The sequence below is a fragment of the Ascaphus truei genome, chromosome 1 (assembly GCF_040206685.1).
Source record: "Ascaphus truei isolate aAscTru1 chromosome 1, aAscTru1.hap1, whole genome shotgun sequence".
Taxonomy (NCBI): domain Eukaryota; kingdom Metazoa; phylum Chordata; class Amphibia; order Anura; family Ascaphidae; genus Ascaphus; species Ascaphus truei.
Window position 1 is genome coordinate 130,553,438 of NC_134483.1, and position 19,074 is coordinate 130,572,511.

The following is a 19,074-nucleotide window of genomic DNA, read 5'->3' on the forward strand; positions in this document are numbered from 1 at the left end:
ACAACTCACCCCCATCTTCGGGAACCCGGACTTCCCACCCGGGTGCTCCAGTACCAAATTTGGTCCAATTCCAAGGCCTAAAAATCAGAGTGGTTGCGGATCTCCTGGAAAGCGATGAGTCCTGTCCTTCCAAGAACTTAAAAATAAGTTCTCCTCCCCAGACCTCCCCATCTTCAAATACCTTCAGATAAGGCACTTCCTGAGAGCCCAATCCCCTAACCTTAAATTCCCAGCGTGCACTAGATTCGAGACCCTCTGCCTAAAGGGGGAATACCAGAGAGGTTTAATTTCCAAAGTTTATAGAACATTAGAGGCATCCCACTCCCCCCCCCCCCCCTCACACTCATATATGCAAAAATGGAGCGCTGATCTAAACATCCCAATCGACCTGGAAGACTGGGAGGATATCTGGGAAGCTGCCACCAAAACATCAATTTGCTCAATCACGAAGGAAAATATTTATAAAATCTTATTCCAATGGTACCTAACCCCGAGTAGACTGAGCCAGATCTTCCCAGGCACCACATACGTGTGCTGGAGGGGATGTGGTCAAAGGGGGGACATGCCCCATATTTGGTGGGCATGCCCAGAGAGCCAGAGATTCTGGACCAGGATCAAAAGTCTCTTGACTGAAACTTTAGGATTGGAGGTTCCCCTGGACCCCCTGACGTACGTGCTGGGGAGACCAATTGAAGACCTCCCCGCCCCTACAGCCAGACTTACCTCGGCGATCCTTACGGCCGCCAGATGCTGTATCGCAGCGGCCTGGAAACAAGTAAAGGCCCCTTCCAGGAGAACAGTAATTAAAAGAATAGACGGGGTCATGAACATGGAGAGACTGACAGCCATGCTGAAGCAGAGAATGCTTCAATTCTATAGATCCTGGGAGCCCTGGCCAGGCTCTGGGGCGCCGACACTGTTGCAAGCCCTGGTCCAACTCTGATACCCTTGGGCCCGAGGGCTGGAGCACCCTACCCGCCACAATCCCTTCCTCCTCTCCCCCCACCCCACCCCCCCTCATCTTCCCCATGTCGTTCCCAACTATCAACCCGTCCCTCGTAGTCCCCTTTCTTTTCACGACTGAAAATAGGAAAAAAATGGTTTATTGTGTGTCTCAGAGTACTTCACTGTCATATGCCTGTGTTCCAAAATGATTTGTTATGCTGTGAATGTCATCTTATTATCCACATGTATGTACCTTGCAAGACGCCAATAAAGGGAAAAAAAATATTTTAAAAAAAATGGTGCATAGATTGACGAAAAACTGACTGTAAAAACAAAACCCCAACAGATGGAAACATGACGGATGGCCAACTCCACATCAGCCTTTGCCAAAAGAGAACCTCTCCCACACCTCCTGCCTCCTGGCATCAACTGATGTCAGCCGGCACAACTCAGGATCTATCCCATTATTAATGCAGTCTCCCTCAAGTTTCAAGCGGAAGGTCCCAGATTCCTTTATAGGGACAACACCCAAGTGAGAAATTCTCAAATTAACCAACGGTGGTCTAAACTGACACGTCAGAGGAATCCCTGCATCAGACGCTACACTGCTTGAAGGCTGACTGTTTCCTTGACCCCTTACTATACCAGCCACACCCGAAAATTCCCATGCAAGTGTTATCCAATCCTAACAATACTGCCGCCCCTGTCCGCTACACCAGTGCATACTGCTGCCTAACTAGCTCTTGTCTATTCAATTATATATTGAAATTCTCAAAACAATTCAACAATGCCCCTCCACTAACCCCCACCACCCCCCCCCCCCCCTGCTGCTGTGCCTACAGTACCAAACACTGGCACTGGTGGGATGGCTGAAAATTTTGTGATTGCCACTCCTGAGTCATCCATATGGTCACTGTAACAGGGGAGTAATCCCTGTTCAAGTAATGTGCCTTTAATCTAGCAGTGTGGTGGTTAACTGCTGGTAGTCAATTAATAAACACCACCTGCCTGATTTAGATTGCTTACAAAAGCCTGTCTGTTGAGACAGGAAGTGACTCCTTAGCTCACTTGTGAGCTGACCTTTGGAGACACCACATGTCTTGAGCTCTGCCAGAAGACACAGCAGAGCTGATTTCAAGACACAGGGAAAACTACTAAACCTGAAGCTGACACACCCTGAGTGAAGGGAGCTGAACCAGGAACTGAGAAGATTTTCCCTCCAAGAAACAGATAAGACTTTCATTCTTAAGAGACTTCTTATATCTGCTTATTTCATGCTATGTGTTTGGGGCTGGGAGAAATGCTTGACTAAGGGAGATGTGAATTAATTGCATAGTGTTTCACAAGAAATACTCCCAAGTGAATAGAAGCTTTGTCCCCCCCCCCCCTGTGTTTGGATGGATTTCCTGATGAAAAGGAAAAAAGGCACAATAAAGCCTTATTATAATTTCACCTTATAAAAGTCTCCAATTGTGTACCTCTGTGAACGTCCGTCTACATATGGTGTCCGAAGTGAGATGAGAGGTGTCTTTGAAGTTAAAAAGGACCGGAGATTTTTATGTGAATTTTTTTTTATGCTTTTTGCCTACAAACAGTCTGAGCAACTTAGAAAAAAAAAAAAAAAAACCTCATGCAGCAGAGATCAGAGTTAAAGGGATACACACTAGTGAAAACTTACAAAACCAAAGATGGACTCTTTGCCCCAATCCCAAGAAGAGAGAGACTACTGAAACAGCTAAAACCTTATTTGCCTATCACAAAGTGTAATATGGTCATTGAAATAGGGGTTTTGCCTTCCAGCCATAGTCAGGGTTTAAGAAGTGAGCCAGCCCTTAAAAAGGGATAGGTGTTGGTTGTTTTCAAAAGTTTCGCTGAAGCAGTGACTACAGATGGTGACCCACGAGTGGTACTGATTTTGCAAATAAAGGTTGCCACACCGCATAGGGCTACCAGCTGTGAATGGAGTATATGCAAAAAAGTGTGAAAATTGATACAAGACTGTGCTGAAGCAGGGGAATTTTTAGCAAACAAATGCTGAGTGTAAAATTGCCCTATAGGGGAAAAAGGGATTTCTGAACTGTGTAAAAAGGTTTTTCAAAGCCAATTGCTGAGTGTTGAGTCACCCTGCCGGGAATGAAAGAAATAGTCCACTGCAAAGAATGTTTTTTTTTCTGCAAGTAAAAACAAGTCTGCCTATATATATCTTGGGAGCAAAAACAGACACCCAAAGATGAGACTGAAAATTACTGAACTCAGGCAGAAAACCAAATTCTGTTGCTGAAGCGGAGGAATTGCACCTAGCAAGTAAATGGTATAAAGCAAACAGAAGTTTTTTCCTAGCAACTACACATTCAGCATACCTAATGAGAGATTACACCTAGCAAGTAAATGGTGTAAAGCAAAGAGACGTTTTTACCTAGCAACTGCACATCTTGTATACCTGATAAGAGAAAATGCATGCACAGTACTGCTGATATTGTAAAAAATTACCCAAGAAAGAAAAGTCTACAGAGATGCCTGTGAGAGCTACGACTTCTACAAGCAGGGTATGCCCACCTGTACGACTACCACAATTGGGGGTTCTAGCAAATACAATGGCAACAGCTGCAATAGCGCCTCCTGAGGTCAGGAAGAAAATTACACCTGATAGCCTAAAAATGGAGGACAAGATGCAGCGTTCCTGTAATGAACCCTACCCCACGGAAGAGTGGCCCTTCCAGTCCAATAAAGAGGAAGACATCTCTTACGGGGAACCCGAACCGAGTCACATCCACAAAACACCCCAAGAATGGTGGGGGTGCCTGAACTCGGCACGAACAGAAAAGACCGCCCTCTATGATGATGAATATGGTCGACAAGAGAAAGAGCGGGAGCAGCAGATCACCCAATATTTCTGTCAGCTAAAGCAACTGCAAGAAAAGCCTGGCGTATATAATGAAGCTGCTAAAGTATCAAATAAAGAAGGAGACCCCAGTATTCCTGATGGGACGGAGTCATCCAAAACAAAAAAGCGGAAAAAGAAAAGCGGTTCTTCACTTACCGTGGAAGGAACAGACACGTCCGAAGATCCTGTGGAGGAAAAGGGGGACCGAGTTGCCCTGCAGCCTAGAGAAAATGGAGAATTCGTCCCGCGGTTAACCGAATATCCAGAGGCCCCAAGGCAGAAGTCGTGTACCCCAAAGAAGTGTCAGTTCGGTGCCAACAGTGAGGAACCCTCAACCGACATCCCAGGGAAGTGGAGCTGGAACCAGTGAGTGACGATCCCTTGACCAACCCTCAAGATGCCCTGAAAAATGCCAGGCATGACTTTGATATGCCCCGTGAACAATTGAAACAAAAGGAAGATGGTTACACAGAGCTACAGAAAAATAACGTGAGGCTACAAAAAGATGTGCTCACAATTTACTCGTTAGCCAGGACAGAATTGGACGATCTCAAGACTGAGCTAGATACTGCAAATGCTACTATTTCCGCCATGGATGGAAAGCAGAGCCAATCTGATAAAATGGTGGCTACGCTAAAGCGGAAGTATGAGGAGGCATTGAAGCAGATGACAGTCTTCCAGCAAGAGGTTCACACTCTTCGCATAGAGCTGAATGCCTCACAACAGGAGGTCAACAGTGTCCGGATAGAGGTGGACGTATCTCAGAAAGAGGTTCAGACACTCCGCAGAGCACTGGATGCCTCACATCATGAGACCAACAGCTGCCGAACAGACCTGGAAGTTTCCAGAAAGGAGCTGAGGAGCTGGACATTGCTAAAGAAACTATTGCCAATCTTAATACAAATCTCCAAGTCTCCCAGAAGGAGCGTCAGACCCTCAACCTAGAGAAGGATGTCTCACGCCAGGAGACTGTCAGTCTCAAAGCAGATGTGCGTAAATAGAAGGAGGACTGCAAAGAAGCCCTGAATAGTACAGAGACTGAAAAAGGAGAACATTTAAGATTACAAAGAAAAAACGTAAAACTCAAAGAAGAAAATTTTAATTTGACAAACGACGTCAAGGAAAAAAATGAAAAGCTGCACGAGCTTAAAGAAATAAATAGACTTTTGGAAGGTGAGAAGTTTGAAGCAGAGCACCGACTGCAGAACCAACTGCAAGGTCTGCGTACGCACCTCGAGAAGGCAGAGGAGAAGCAGCGAACTCTGCAGGATGACAATCTGCAGGCTGTTAAAGAAATTCAAGTGCTGCAGGAACGTCTGATGACCCAGTATGTCCCTGCAAAGCAGCATGAGAAACTGAAGGCTACCCTGAGCATCACCAAAGCATCGCTAAAGGCCAATCGTAGAACCCAGGTGACTCGGCACAAAAGGGAGCACAAGAAGGTCCAGAAACTGAAACAAGTAACTGTGGCCCAAGCAAAGAAGTTCATAGTGCTTCACAATGCAGCGAAAATGTGGAAGCAAGCTCAGAAAAAACAAAGTGTACAGATAAATACCCTGAGAAGAGACTTGCAAGATGCACTCAAAAAACAGGGATCTCTCGTGGATGAGATTACAGTCCTACAAGGACAAGTATTGACCCTGACTAAGCATCAGTATCCCACAGCCTCAAAAACCCATGAAGACAAGGGTACAGTGAGAGCTGGGAATACCACTCATCTGAAAGACAAGGTTGCAAAATTTGAACCACCTAAACAAGCACTAGCAAAACCTTCAGCCACCAAGCAGGCAACAAAAGAAGGTACATGTGCTGAATTAAAACCAGAAGAATCCTTAGCTGATGAAGCTCAAAAGATGGGACATTCTCTGGAAGTGGGTGTGGAATCGCAACTTAATCTCAAAGAGGCTGAACTAGCAACCCCATTGAGTGGGAAAAGGGCAGAGAGACAGCTTCAAGAGCGGAAAACTCAAAGGGCTGTTCTTAAACGCTCTGCAACTGCTGCCATACAGTATGCCTACAATAAGACGAGCACCCGACGCGAGGGAAATCTCATGACCGCGCACGTAGAAAAAAGAATATACTTGGAAAAAGTCCTCCTTGAGCGACTGAGGGGTGCTGATCTCAAGCACCTTCAGGAGGAGACACGAATAAACTGGAGAAAGGGCTCCAATCCAAGCAGGACTGAGGGTTCTCTTCCTCCATCCACTCTCATTCAAGTCACAGAGATATCTAGAATGAGAGTGGAAGGATGGGCTTTGGCCGTGGCAAGCCTGAGCTTCCCACAAACAGGGGAGGTATGCAACAGGGGAGTAATCCCTGTTCAAGTAATGTGCCTTTAATCTAACAGTGTGGTGGTTAACTGCTGGTAGTCAATTAATAAACACCACCTGCCTGATTTAGATTGCTTACAAAAGCCTGTCTGTTGAGACAGGAAGTGACTCCTTAGCTCACTTGTGAGCTGACCTTTGGAGACACCACATGTCTTGAGCTCTGCCAGAAGACACAGCAGAGCTGATTTCACGACACAGGGAAAACTACTAAACCTGAAGCTGACACACCCTGAGTGAAGGGAGCTGAACCAGGAACTGAGAAGATTTTCCCTCCAAGAAACAGATAAGACTTTCATTCTTAAGAGACTTCTTATATCTGCTTATTTCAAGCTATGTGTTTGGGGCTGGGAGAAATGCTTGACTAAGGGAGATGTGAATTAATTGCATAGTGTTTCACTAGAAATACTCCCAAGTGAATAGAAGCTTTATTCCCCCCCCTGTGTTTGGATGGATTTTCTGATGAAAAGGAAAAGGCACAATAAAGCCTTATTATAATTTCACCTTATAAAAGTCTCCAATTGTGTACCTCTGTGAACGTCCGTCTACAGTCACATATGCCAGCCTCGAACAGCCGTTGTCCTAGACAATCCAATGTGTCAGGATGACCAGTGCCCATGTCTACTGAGTTGGCAACCTGTGCTGAGTGGCAACAAGAAAAATTGACAAGCATTCTACTCATCACATGCTGCAAACTGGACCCATTCCCGCTATTAAAAACCCCAGGACCTGATTACCTCTGTGGCAGCCCTGAAGTTAAAAATCACAGGAGCGGTGGGGTCTCTAAACAGGCCTAACCACCATGCTGCCAAAACACTGGGGCCCATTCCAATCGCAGAACTTCTTGACTGCTGACCACCCCTGGATATGAAGCCTACAACTGTGCCCTCAGGCCCCAAATGTCCTGCTCCAGCGCACCCCTCTCCTTCAATTAGGGGCCTTCCCCATCTCCCGTGGCCAGGGCTGAGGCTCTCATGTGACCAGGAACTCCTGTTGTGGCAGGTCTGCTGTTATTTTTTGAGAATCAACCCAAATTGACAACCCTAACTAAACTGCAAGGGGGTACAATAAGGGACCCCTTAGATCATGTTGCCCCTGCACTTACAGATTGTGGGAAACTCTGTCCAAAGTGTGTGTAGCTGTTTGCACTATTGTAGGGGTGTCTCACCAACGGAACATTATGAATAGGGTGCCTCGAGAGAAAAACGATTGAAAACCACAGAAATCATAAACGGATAATGTTTTTTATGATAGCTTAGGTTTGTTGTGTTTTAGATGTGTGCTGTTTTTCCTTTTTAGATTTTGTTTGTAATATATATCAGCCTGCTGCAAATCTGCAAGTATGTATATACAGTAGGAGGATCCTAAACCAGGATCCTATAAAATGACTTCTTGGAGCAATATTTTCCATTTCAGTTCACAGGAAAGAATCCCTTCTACCTGCACTAAACCGTTAAGATCTTCTTTACCCAAGCTTCACTTCCTGCATGTCCAGCAATGATAAATGATGACCTAATTTATTCATTAGAGTTACATAGTTACATAGTAGATGAGGTTTCAAAATCTATGCTAAATTTAGATACAGATACTTTATCCTATATTTGTATTTACAGTATTTTGATCCAGAGGATGGCAAACAAAAAAAAAACCTGTGAAACATCATCCAATGATGTTTTATAAGGGGGAAATTTAATTATTTCCTGATCTCAAATACTGGCAATAAGATTTCTCCCTGGATCAACTTATTTCCCATGTTTACTTATATCCCAGTATATCTTTCCGTTCTAAAAAGATGCCCAACCTTTTATTGAAGATATTTATATTATCTGCCATCACAATCTCCATGGGTACTTGTAACTGCCCTTACTGTAAATAACCCTTTCCTTTGTTGCTGGTGAAATCTTCTTTCCTCCAACGTGAAGGGATGAGCTCATGTCGTTTGTACTGCCCTTGGGATGAATAGTTCTTTTGAAAGCTCCTTATATTGTCCCGAATATATTTGTATATATTTATTATATACTCTCTTACACGCCTCTTTTCTAATGTAAACAAATCTAATTTCGCTATCCTCTCCTCATAAATCAGATTATCCGTCCCCTTTATTAATTTAGTGGGTCTTCTCAGCACTTTTTCTAGTTCCATAATGTCTTTTCTATAGAGTGGTGCCCAAACTGTACTCCATATTCAAGGTGTGGTATAATTAATGCTTTATAGACGGACATAATTATGTTTACTTCCCTTCCATCTATTCCCTGTTTAATGCAAGATAAGATCTTGTCTGTCTTTGCAGCTACTTTGCATACTTTGGACACTATTGCTAAGCCTGCTGTCTATAAGCACTCCTAAATCCTTCTCCATCAAGGATTATCCTAATTTATCCCCATTTAATTTGTAAATCGCCAGTTTATTCTTGCTTCTCAAACGCATAACCTTACATTTACCGTTAGTAAACCTCATCTGCCATTTACCTGCCCAAATTTCCAGTCTATCCAAGTCCTTCTGGAGAGAAATAACATCCTGCTCTTATTTTACTACCTTATACAATTTAATGTCATCAGCAAAGATGGAGACTTTACTCTCTATGCCAACTTCAAGGACATTAATAAACACGTTAAAAAGCAGGGGTCCCAGTACCGATCCCCAAGGTACTTCACTCACAAATTTAGCCCAACCTGAAAATGTTCAATTTATGACAATTCCCTGTTGTATGTCCTTCAAATAGGTTTTCAATCCAGGTGCAAATATTATTAAAGAGTCAAATTTGATTTGCTTTAGAGGTTGTAATGCTTTATTGTTTGTATAACCACTCCCACTTTAAAAATACTTGTAGTTTAAAAGGTTCACACAGGACTATCAAAAAGCTTGTCAAATATTTCTAAAGACTAAGAAAATGAAGACATAATTATAATGGTGTGAGGCTTACAATAGGCTCTTGAAACTCAATGCCTACATTATCAAAGTTAATAATCAACAGCAAATTACCACTGTGAATCTTAAAAACAACTATATTCCCGTGGTGACAAATATTATTCCATAGTGCAGACAAAAATCGAAGTGTTATTTATGAATGTCAGCATATGCTGTTTGTGCTCTGGATATTTTTCTATTCACAGACATTACATTAAGGTTTGCTTGTCAACAGACTGCTTGACACATTAATGTAAATTCTCATTAACCACTGCAGAATATTTTTTCTATTTTTTTTATAGAGGCCAAGATGTTCTTTTTTTCATTAAGTCTTGCAATAATTGTGTTGGAAAACCATATTCTAATACAGTGTTTCTCAACTGGGGTTTCCGCAGTACCCTGGGTGCTGTGGGAGGATCAAAAGGGAGTTCCCTGTTGTCCCAATGCAGTTGGAAAGCAGGGCAGTTGCTAGGGGTCTGGGAAGTTTTCTCCCTCCCAATTGGTTTTATTGCCCAGTAGCAGCCAATCAGGAGGAGATGTCAAGAACACGTGCCATGTGGTCGGAGATAAGCAGAGGAGGAAACAGCATGGACAGCAGAGGGAGGCGAGGATTGGTGTCTGCCTGTCCTGTATGTATCTGTTGTGTTTTGCATCTGTGTGTCTGTCCTGTTTTTTCTGTGATGGTCCTGTTTTTTCTGTGACTCCTGATTTTTTAATTCTGTGCTTAATTATTTTTTTTGTTACTGTTTATTTTACATTTCTATGACAGTTTCACAACAAAATCAACATATTGCATCATGGTTTACAGAACAAGGGTTAAATGATATTTGGGGAAGGTGGGGGGTGGGGAAGGAAGGGGCAGGTCATGAGATAAGTACAGAGTATATAGTGCAGTGATTAAAATGTATACATTTTTAAGGAGATAATTAGGCTTTTCAATGTTGCGGGTTCTGTGTTGAGGTATTAACAGATCTATACCTAACTTATAACCGTATTTGTTTATTGAAATGTGTGAACCTGAGCTCCCAGGTGTCTATAAATCTATTGGTGGAATTGTGGAGAAAAGCTGATAGTCTCTCATGATACTCTATATCCCATATCTTATTGCAGACACACTGAAAAGGAGGTGGGGTTTTACGTTTCCAGAAGTGGGCTATGGAGCACCTTGCAGCGTTAAAAATATGGGTGATTAATCTAGACTCAAGATTGTTTAAATCGGGAATTGCCACCCCGAAAATCACACGAAAGGGGTCTGGGAATACGAAGGCAGATCATGCCTTCTGTCAAATGGAGGAATTTATCCCATAGGGGTTTGATCTTGGGACCAAATATGTAGGATGGAGACCGGTTTGCCACATTCCCTCCAACACAGGGGGGAAACAGGTGGATACATTGAGTTTAATTTGACAGGAGTATAATACCAATGATATAAAATGTTATATATGTTTTCTTTTATTACCACGCATGTAGAATTTTTACCTGCTGCCTCCCAAATATCTTGCCAGGCTTCCATATCTATGGCATATGTAGGTGAAGATTGGAAAATAGAATCGCCAAAGTCCAAAAAATGCACCATCAGCTCACCAAGTGGAGGGCTAAAAAAGTTTTATTAAGACTACATAAAATGAAAAAATGGGGACAAACAAAAAACTAATACATAACAACCCTACGCGTTTTAGGCACCTGAAACGCGTAGGGTTGTTATGTATTAGTTTTTTGTTTGTCCCCATTTTTTTATTTTATGTAGTCTTAATAAAACTTTTTTAGCCCTCCACTTGGTGAGCTGATGGTGCATTTTTTGGACTTTGGCGATTCTATTTTCCAATCTTCACCTATATATGTTGTTGCTGCCGGATTGGAGTGACGCGCTGAGGATCAGAGGGTGCGTGGGTGTCGGCGCTCACTACATTCTCCCCCGTGAAATCACACGCCTGCAAGGGAGAGGAAGGTTTACCGGACGGACCGGATATGCTGTGACGCACTTCCGGCACTCGGGAACTTCGCGCCAGAGATGAAAGTGCAGCTGATTGTAAAGACGTCTTCGTCCACGCTGCCAGCAAGACAGCGGATCAGGAGTGCTACAAGAGGGATCCATAGAGGTACCAACATTGTCTCTCTATTTCCCAAGGATCTCAGGTAGCGGTTTCCATTGGAACTACTCTTTCATACACACGTTGTCTTCAGAGACTTCTCCATCTGCTGTTATATCACTGTTACACCCACGTCTTTTATTCCCCTCGTTGCTAACCTCAGTTGTCCTACCCATTTACATATTATATTATTTTTTGGAACTCCCTGTTCAGAGCTGTTAGTAGCTTCACCATTGACCATTCCATATCTATGGGGATGCCTAGGTATTTTTCCCATGCTAACATATGTTTGTCTTTCCTAGGGTCCCCTGGGATGGTATGTATTGCATTGCTTGGTACAATACTGAGGTTAAAGATTGGGAGTTATATCCGGACGCAAATTGAGTCATCTCTAGCGGCATATTCCTTTTGTATTTTGTTTGACTGAGATGCTTAAGTTGTAAGTATCTAAATAATTCAGCATTTGGGATCTTGAATGTTAGCTGTAGTTTAGGGAAGGACCCTAGTGACTCCATGTTGAGTCCACAAATTTGGGCAGTTCCTATTGTAACCCAGTGAAAGGAAAATTTTGAAAATAGAGGGTACATCATGGAAAAAGGGGTGGTCAAATTATTTCTGATGTTAAGAGAATCCCATAAGTTACATGAGAAGGTTAAGATCGGATTTTTATATATCTTTTTTTGACAAGGTTACTATACCAACTAATTATTTGTCCGAGTTGGGCTGCCCTGTAATATCTTTTTCGTTCTGGGAAAGCTAGTCCTTCCTGTGATTTGGGACAATATAAAATGGATCTATTAAAGCTGGATTTTTGTTTTGCCAGACATAGAGAATAATTCTGTTTTGTAACGATTGTAACTCTTTGTCTGGGACTTTAATTGGTATTGCGTGAAAAAAAAATATAGAATCCTATGGAGAATATTAATTTTAATAACTCATGTGATCCTACCAAACCTGGATATCAGGTAGGGGTCCCAGCTCGACAGATCTTTATAAATATTCTTAAAGAGTGAGGCATAGTTAGATTTATACAGTGCGGTATAGTTTTTTGTGAGGTGGATACCTAAGTATTTACATTTTTGGGTGTCCCATTGGAACTTGAAATTGGTTTGTATGAGGTTAACTGTATGGTTAAGTAGATTTAGATTAAGAGCAACAGACTTTGTATTGTTAATTATATAACCTGAGAGTTTACTAAAAGAATCTAGATTATCAAATAGACATGGTAGGGAGATTAAGGGCTCAGTGAGGGACAATATTACGTTGTCTAGAAATAGAGCGATTTTATACTCCTGATTATTGATTTGGATTCCTGAAATGTTGGAATTATTCCTGATTAGAGCTGCTAATGGTTCAATTGATATGGCAGAGGAGAGGGGATAGGGGAAACCCTTGATGGGTTCTATTGTGTGATGAAAATAGGGAAGAACTAACGGCACTGGTCTTGACCGTGGCTGAGGAAGCGCTATAGAGGATTTTGATGCTATCTATTATTTTTTCCTAAATGCCATTGATTTTAGAGTAGCAAACCTGAATTGCCAGTTAAGGTGGTCACAAGCCTTTTTTTTCAACTAGTGATATAGTAGAAAGGAAGCCGGGGACTTGGTGATCTACATGTGTGAGGTTAATAATACATCTAGTGTTTAGAGCTTATCTCCCTTTAATACATCCCACCTAGTCTGGATGAATAATTTTAGGTAAGATTGGGTTGGGTCTACTTGCAATAGTTTTGGCATATAATGTTATATCTGTGTGTATCTTGGGGGTCTTTACCTTCTTTGGGGATTACTACTATTGACGCCTGCAGCATTGACCCAGGAGGGGTTTGGCCCGCCAGGAGGTTGTTGAATAAATTTGTAAACTGGGAAATAAGAATTATTGCAAATTATTTATAGTAAAGATTGGAGAATCCATCCGGACCAGGAGCCTTCCCTCCCTTAAGAGATTTGATTGAGTCGGATATCTTCATGGATATGGTTGGAGATTCTAACAGTAAAATATCTTCAGCTGAGAGTTAGGTAAGATCGCATTTAGGTAAGAAAGAGTCAATGTCTGCAGACAACTGGGATTCCAAGGCACCTCCCCGCCCCTTTGGTAAAATGTAAAGAGACGCATAGAAGTCCCGGAACTTAGAACATATATGCTCAGGCTCATAGATTGTGATACCTTTCTGGGTGCGGATACTGTACTGTTAATTTTAGATAAGTATTGTTTCATTTTAGCTTATTTGTCAGCATTTTTTCTGCTTTGTTGCTTTTATCATAACATATTTGTTTTGCCCAGAGCATGGAGTTTTCAGCTCCAGAGGCATCCATTGGTTGGATTTTTTCTTTTTATTAAAATGCTCCAACGAAGGCAAGATTGTGGAATAACCTGACCAAGCCAAGGGTAAAATATCTGCTTTAGTTCCCACATAACTGATAGTCTACAAATATGTAATCGATTCCAGAGTAGCTGTCGTTGGAATGGGAGTAGAAAGAAAAGTCTTTTGTTGATGGGTTAAGCAATCTCTAAGAGTCAACCAAGTCCAGACGTTTGGGTATTTTTTTCAGGCTTTTAGATGAGTTTCTCCTGAAGATTGCCTGTGATTTGGGTGGTCTTGTCTATGGTTGGATCAAAGACAGCATTGAAATTGCCTCCATTTGTTTTTAACTAAAGTTTGGAAAAATTGCTTTTGATTTTTGTTGGAGGCATAGACATTAACAATTGTTATTTCGGGGGCAGAGAGAGTGGTGCACACTACTATAAGGTATCTACCAAAGCTATCCTTTTTAATGGTTTCTAAGGTGAAATTTAGGTTTTGTGCATAAGAAGGGTCACTACATGTTTTGGTAATTTGATGATGCCTGACACATTTGTCGATAGTTTGCAAGAGGAGGTGTTGGTCCCACTTAAGTGTTCTCCTGAAGAAGGACCAAGTCTCCCTTCAATCTTTTAATTTCTTGAAGGGCCATTCTCCTCTTTTGCAGGGAGTTCAGCCCTTTTGTATTTTGGTAGATTATGTTAAAAGCCATCTGCAGACATGTAGTAGTGTATTATATACGTAACAATTCTACATCCAACATGACAGAAACACACAGTAAAATACTTATATATTCTCTTGAAAAAGGGACATTCAGTTTAACCCCTTTGGCCAAAGCATTGTAAGCCTGTGAGCCACGACGAGGCAGACCAGTTCACAGGTCCTAACACTACCAGATAAAATACTAATATACCTCTATTAGGATTAAAATTCTCATTTACCTCTATTAGAAGGGAGAAAGACCAACATTGGATCTATATCCAGTAGAATGAAAAAGACCTGCTGACTTGGAAGTGGGGAGGGGTGAGCTTAAAACTCTGGGAAGGAGGAGCCACTAACTTCCAACTGCTGAGACAGCTGAAAATAAGTTAACAAACACACAGAACCCCAGCAAGCTCATTTTAGGAACCCCTGAGCCCCCACAAAATATATATGTATATACAGTAAGTATCAAAAAGGAGAGCTATTTAGCGTGGCAAATGTATACAACAAATGACAGAGAAGCCAAATGATACATCCAATATGACAAAAATACACAATAAAATACTTATATATTCTCTTGAAAAAGGGTAATTTAGTTTAACCCTTTGGCCTTCCATTAATCTTTTGGAGACAGTAGGAGACTCACCTTCAGAAACGCATTCCCTGTCAGAGCTTGTCTCTCGCCATCTTCTGTCAGCTGCGCGGTGTACATCTGAAAGAATTGTGAGCCCCCTTGAGAGGGTTTTTGGGGGCTTTGATGGGCATGGCTCAAGTGTTCGGGACATTCTGGTTCCGTTTGAGAGCAGTTTTGGAGATCTCTGGTCAGTGTGGTCTAACGTTTTCTCTGATTTTGTCCCCATCCTGCATGGATCTTTTCACTGCACGGCCATTTCCTGAATCGCGCGCATGCACCCCCTACGTCCGGTGCCTGGTTTGTGTGTGTGTTGCTGTTGTAGATAAGAATGGGAATCAGAATCCATTTTCTGGTACTGACTCTTTGCTGTATAAACTATATATAATAATAGAACTTTGAGTTTTATGGAGCTGTATACGTAGAGGTCATGAGAATGGAATGCTTGGGAGTGAAAACAATTAATTAATTACAGGACATGGGCAGCGTAATAAAGATAGTTATCAGATATTAGGAAAATAGTTCATCTTAGTAGGAGAATGTCTACAGATCAGGAGCATTGTTCTAGTTTTAATGGTTCACTCAAGCAATGTAAAGTACATTTGGCCCACAGGCAGAACAAGGGTAAAAAAACGAACTTGAAAATGTATATGTCAGAACTGTTATCAACCAACAACCCTGATGTACTGTATGCTTAGTTCTCAGTTTATAACCAAATGCCTGTATATGAAGCTTTACCTCAGCAGAAAACATTGGAACTGCTAAGAAAGAAATCTGTACTTAATTCGAACCTACCACACTCATATTTTCAACTGTCTGTCCTGTGTGTGTAGTGATCTGTCTTGTGTATATAGGTGTTTGAGGTATTGTACTGTAGATATGCTTCCCCAAACTGAGCATTATGAATATTGGTGGGCTGAGAGAACCACTGTTCTAATACTATGAGGACCATGAATGCATTATAGAGATTTAAACAATGTAGACTGTGGGAGGGTCAGAAGAAAACAGGACCAAGAGAGAAAGGGAAGAATATATATATATATATATATATATATATATATATATATATATATATATATATATATATATATATATATATATTTTTTCACTTTGTATTGCTACATGAAGTCTTTCTCCCTTCCGTTATCCTTCAAATATTAAATGTTATTTAACTATTGATACTGCTTATTGTACTACTACATAAAACTAGTGCTGCTGTGAATTATTTATATTATTCTTTTGTTACTTACATTTTTTTTTAAATATTTCGAAAATCCTCTTCTAATTGCTCTTTCAAGTAGAAGTTGTTCCACCATCTATTGTTGCCTGCTGTAATAAATGTGTGCAGAGGTATGCAATGAAGACCGTTTTTAAGGTGAAATTAAAATAAGGCTTTATTGCCTGTTCCTCTAAACGATACAGCAAACCAAAAATATACATAAAACAATAAACACCTATCCTTGTGAAAGGGCTAACTTACTTCCCCAGTCCCTCTCTACACGACTGGGGAACCCCTTACCCACTTATCACCCCAAAGTCTCAGCAGTACCTTAACACAGGTGGCCCTTCAGGTCAGTGGTGTCCAGGTAGTTGGCTGCTTGAGGATGCAGGCATAGAGGTCTGGTCCCCTTTTGTCTTGCTCTCATAACACAGCCTTCCTTTTCCTTATGCCAGCTCCCTTGTGAGATAAGACATCTCCTTCTTGTTTCTCAGATCAGGCTTTTTCTAAAAGTCCTAATCAGCCAGGTGGAGTCTGGTTGATTGCCTGTGACCAATTATCCAGCACACTGCTAGATTTAGAGACAGTTTCCCTCAAACAGTCATAAGTCCATTATATACCTCTCCTGTTTGTGGGAAGCTCGGGCTTACCATGGCCAAAGCCCATCCTTCAACTCTCCCTCGAGATATCTCTGCGGCTTGAATAAGAGTGGATGGAGTATGAGAACCCTCAGTCTCACTGGGATTGGAGCCCTTTCTCCAGGTTATTAGTGCCTCCTCCAGAAGGTGCTTGAGATCAGCACTCCTCAGTTGCTCAAGGAGGACTTTTTCCAAGCACAGTCTTTCTACTGACTGCGTGGTCATGAGACTTTCCCTGCGTTGGGCGATCCTCTCTTTTTAGGCAGACTGTATGGAGACAGTCGTAGAGCGTTTACGCAAATAGCTTTCTCTCGCCATCTTTTCCATGGACTCTAATTTAGCACTAAATGTCCATTCCTTGTAACCCTTGCTCAGGTCTTGCAAAACCTCTGTCAGCTTACTTTTGAATCCTGTCTGATGTCCAGAATCTATTTCTACTATCTAAGCCTTGTGCCATTTCATGATACTACTTAAAGAGCATTCAAGAATAGCTATTTGAGTTTTCAGCTCTTGAAGCTGTCCTTCTGCACTTCTTTTTCCAAACAATGCAGTTGCCAGTTCAGCTTCTTTGGAATGGAGTTGCGATTCCAGTTGACTCAGAGCAAGGCTTAAATCTTTTTCCTTTTTATCTATTTCTGATCTGTTGCTGCTGGTGCTCCTCCTGGACACTGTCCAGGTCCAACCATAGCTGGACCATCTCATTGTCCATGCGGTCCAGCAATTTGCGGGCATCGGCCATCTTGGCTTCATAGCACAGTGTCAGGTTGGCCCCTTGACGAACGGACACCTCTTCAGTCTCTTCCTTTTTGGCAAGCTGTATCTTGTCTGCAGAGCTGCAAGTTGCTGGGATGTGTGTTTAGCTGCCAACTTTAGCTCTTCCACTTCTAGGCGTTGCTGCAAGTTCAACTCATCAGCGAGAGATCCCTGTTTCTTGAGTGCATCCTGCAATTCTCCTCTCAGGGTCTTTATCTCTTCACTGTGCTTTCTCTGAGCTTGCTTCACATATCCTTCATTATATTATGGAGAACTGTGAATTTCTTCGCTAGGGCCGCAGCTGCTTGCCTCAGTTTCTGGACCTTCTTGTGCTCCCTCTTGTACCGAGTCACCTGGCCACAAGCTTGGCCTCCAGCAAAGCTCTAGTGCTGTTCAGAATAGCCTTCATTTCCTCATGCTGCTCCGCAGGGACACACTGGGTAATCAGTCGTTCCTGCAGCACTTGTACTTCTTTAGCAGCCTGCAGATTTTCGTTCTGTGGAGATCGCTGCTTCTCCTCGGCATTCTGGAGGTGCGTACGCAGAAATTGCAGTTGGTTCTGCAATAGCTGCTCTGCTTGTGTGTGTTGCTCCAATGCTTCAAACTTTTCATCTTCCAATAGTTTCTTTATTTTTGTAGCTCATGTAACTTTTCCTTCTTTTCATTGACGTGGTCAGTCAAATCAGAATTTTCCTCCTTCAGCCTTGTATTGTCTCTTTTTACAGTCTCTGTAATGTTCAGGGCCTCCTTGTAGTCCACCTTCCATTTTTACAAACTCCAGTGGAGTGTAGTTTTCCTGCCTAGATGTGTGGCCCTTTAATTCTGGTCACTTCTGCATGTGTTTGGTGCTCAGACTGTTGCAGGAACTTATGCAGGCAAAAGCACAAAAATATTCACAGGCCACCTCTTACTCTTATCCCAACTTCTGACACCATATGTCAAAGATATGTGCAGAGGTATGCAATGGAGACCGTTTTTAAGGTGAAATTAAAATTAGGGTTTATTGCCTGTTCCTTTAAACAATACAGCAAACCAAAAATATACATAAAATAATAAACACCTATTCCTGTGTAAGGGCTAACTTACTTCTCCGGTCCCTCTCTGCACGGCTGGGGGGGGGGGGGGAAAGCCCCTTACTCACTTATCACCCCGAAGTCTCTGCGGAACCTTAACGCAGGTGGCCCATCAGGTCAGTGATGTTCGGGTAGGTGTCTGCTTGAGGGTGCATGAATAGAGGTCTGGTCCCCTTTTGTCTTCCTCTCAGAACACATCCCATCTTTTCCTTATGTCAGCTCCCTTGTGAGCTAAAGAATCTCTCCTGTTTCTCAGATCAGGCTTTTTCTAAAAGTCCTAATCAGCCAGGTGGAGTCTGGTTGATTTCCTGTATCCAATTAACCAGCACACTGCTGGATTTAGAGGCAGTTTCCCTCAAACAATGATAAATCCCTGTTATACCGGCTGTGTCATTTAAAAAACAAAAAACAAACGTTATTTTCACATTACAGACATTTTCAGGTAGTGGCCTTATTGTAAAATGCGTCCCCCATCCTTGCTTTTACAAGCAAGAGGCAATGTAAAGCTTTAGACGTATATCTTTTTTATTTTTGTTACAAAATGAAATCTAACTCTAATTTGTAATTATAAAAAAATGATTGCACACTGTCATACTTTTTGAT